Source organism: Plecotus auritus, assembly GCF_963455305.1.
Source record: "Plecotus auritus genome assembly, chromosome: 2".
Classification (NCBI taxonomy): Eukaryota; Metazoa; Chordata; class Mammalia; order Chiroptera; family Vespertilionidae; genus Plecotus; species Plecotus auritus.
The window spans coordinates 54878611-54881982 of NC_137771.1; the positions used below are offsets into that span (position 1 = coordinate 54878611).

Consider the following 3372-nt stretch of genomic DNA (forward strand, 5'->3'; position numbering starts at 1 on the left):
GTATATATATATATATATATATATATATATATATACACACATACACAGAGTTCAGAGTTAAGTTTGTTGCTGTTACCCTGTCTGGATTTCAAATGTATGCTGATATATATATTACACACACACATATATATATATATACATATATATATATATACACATATATATATATATATATATATATATATATATATATATATATATATATATCATATACACCCACACATCAAAAATGGCCTAAAGCAGACCTCCATGTAATTACAGTTGCAAAATGAAGACATTTTGGAAAGAACTCTGTATCATAGTTCATTCATTTGCAGTGACTCTTTGTTCCTTTTTCTGGTGGTAATTTTAGAAATGAGTGTCAAGTTTGAAATTAGCTCTGCTAAGTTGGGGTTTTGCTGCTTGAATTCTGCACTGGGTCCTCAAATAAACCGATGTGAATATAGTTCCCCCCCTCCCAACGTGTGAAGAAACAGCCACACCCCAACAGAATAGGAGAAAAAATCTAGAATTATTTCAAGTTTTATCTTTTTTGTATATGAAAATGAAATAAAATAATAATAATAATAAAAATAAAAATAAAACACCACAGCCGGCGTGACTCAGTGGTTGAGCATCAACCTATGAACATGGAGGTCATGGGCTCGATTCCTGGTCAGGGCATATCCCAGGTTGTGGGCTTGATCCCCAGTGCAGGAGGCAGCCTATCAATGATTCTCTCTCATTATTGATGTTTCTATCTCTCTCTCCCTCTCCCTTTCTGTCTGAAATAAATCAACTCAATAAAAATATTTTTTTAAAAAAGAATGCCTACAACAGGCTCATCAATAGACTTGACACAAAGGACCAGGACTATAGAGCAATGGCTGATTAGGGTTATGAATGAGAAAATACAAGATGAACCTAGCAACTTTGTATGCCATGAATAAGTGAGTGCTGGAGAAAAATTTTTAAGTACTAAATACTCTTTATTTGATAGTATACATAAACCACATTAAAATGCCTTTCATTCAGTAAAAGGCAACAGTTTAGAAATAGGGAATTTTATTAAATGGCACAGTTGGGACCACAAAGATAAAATGGTAACTGCCAGCTTATCTGCAGCTCTTGCCTTTTAACAGGCTAGTGAGAACAACTTGAAACACAAGCAAATCTTGCAGGTCTAAGAGACAGGGAAGGGATTTCCTCAGAATGTAAACATATTAACACAACCAGTCATATATATCTAAATATAAGCCAATCTCCTAGAGGTTTTGAGATGGCAATCACCAGCTCTATGAAAAGTTGAACACTAGGAATCAAGTCCAATCATATTTTTAGAAGGGAGGACAGTGACAGCACGTGCTGAACCAAAATTATCATCAAAGCTCAAAAAGCTGACCATATTCATTTAACCACAAACCAATCTTATGTAAATCAGGACTGCCCAGAAGAAATGCTCTATTAGCCATTCATGATCTGAAATCTGGTGTATGAGATCAATTTAAATATGGTACACATAAAAAAAGGCATGAGACATTTATAATAAACAAGGCAGTGGCCAACTATTACTCTTTAGTAGCTTTTTTGAGATAAGCTACAAGTCTGCCCTTTCTGCACTCTTCTTAATGCCAGTGAAGATCATTTTTGTTCCAGGGATGTACTTCTTGGGATTCTCCAAAGCCTCACCCCAGATGATACCTTTGTTCTTGTTGGCATCCATGTAAGAAAATCCAGGGGCCTGACCTGCCTTTGCCCAAAGAGACCATGAAGATTTGGCCCAGTCTTGTGCTTACCTCCTTTTTCCACATTATGGCACCAGGCACACTTCTGAACAAAAATATTCTTGCCCTTCCCAACATCACCCATTTTTAAATCACTCAGTAGTCATGCACGACATGGAGATCCCCACTTGCAAGCCGAATGTCCCACTCTCTCTGGAGAATTTTTTTTTTTTTAAGTCTGAGTCCATTTCCCTTTGTTGCACAGGTAAAGTGGCATTTGCCTCCTCAGTCACTTGATTCTGGACACTTGGGAAGAAGGGAATTTCTCCCCAAATAGCTACTAAATTGTGTCTTCTTTAATTCAGTTATTCTCCTAGGTCATGATCCTATTTCATAAACTTCTTATTTTGCTTCTAACGAATGAATATGGGAAAATAATGAAAGAATACAGAAAGGGGGAAAAAAAGTTTACAATGGAGCAACATGGCAGGCATCACCTTAACCACATCAACAAGGTTAAAGTCCCCAACAGTATGTCACAGTGATGTCACAAAGTGAGGCAATGAGAAGGGCGTTTCCACTCTGCAGTAATCTTCCCCCTCATCATTAACCCCAGTTTAATTATGAGAAAACATCAAACAAATCTAAATTGGGACATTCTACAAAATAACTGATCAATACTCTTCATAAGTGTCAACGTTATGAAGGGAAAGCATAGACTGAGAAACTTTCCCAGACTCAGGGACACTAAGGTGAGACTGACAAATGCAACCCAGAAAACTGTATTATTAGCTGAATTATAAAGAGGACATTAGCAAACAAACAAAAAAACTATTGAAATCTGAATAAAGTATATAATTAAGGTTAATATAATTTTCTGATACTATTTTCCTAGTTTTGATAAATTTATCATAGTTATGTTAGATGGAAACCATAGTATATAGGAGCCCTCTGTACAATATTTTCAAAACTTCTATAAATCTAAATGTATTTCAAAATTAAAAAGTTAAAAAAATACTCATTGGGCCTTATATACATTCCAAACACATGCCTAAGGCTGATTCATACTTTTGATATTGTTTTAGACCATCCCAAATTTCTATATCTACTATCACACAGATGGGCTATTAATTTTTCTTCTATATTATATGCTACTGATAGTGTGATGACAAAGAGTGCCATTTGATAGAGGAATTCTGCCAACTGCTAAGTCTGCTCTTCTCTCTGAACATATTATCTGTCTGGGTTTCTAAGCCTCTTCTCTGTTAATGCTATATGGAGTGCAATTTTGAATGTTTCTTCTATAGTTAATCTTTCATTTGTATTTACTGACAAAAGTCTTTTTTTTTTACTAGAAAATATTCATTTGTTGTAGTTTGGGAAAAATAAATAAATTTGATTGGCTTATCAAAAAACTACTATTTTTTGATAACTGCTTAATTTGAAAATACTATATGAAAATCTGATATAATCTATCCTAATATATAAAAAGCCAGGGGCTGTCACGACTGAAACAACCAGACGGATGACCGAACATGGACTGTGTGGGGTGACCAGGCTGGCAGGGGGGGTTACTGAGGGATGATCAAATGACTGAACAGCAGGCTGTGTGGGGTGACCAGGCCGGCAGAGGGGGCAGTTAGGGGCAACCAGGCCAGCAGAGGGGGGC

General features: G+C 36.0%; 1 pseudogene across 1 annotated transcript; it reads right to left on the minus strand.

Moving 5' to 3' along the window:
- Positions 1 to 1547: 1547 nt before the first annotated feature.
- On the minus strand, positions 1548 to 1848 carry LOC308241821 (cytochrome c-like; annotated as a pseudogene). Its single transcript has one exon. The product of its transcript is annotated as a cytochrome c-like (transcript).
- Positions 1849 to 3372: the final 1524 nt, after the last annotated feature.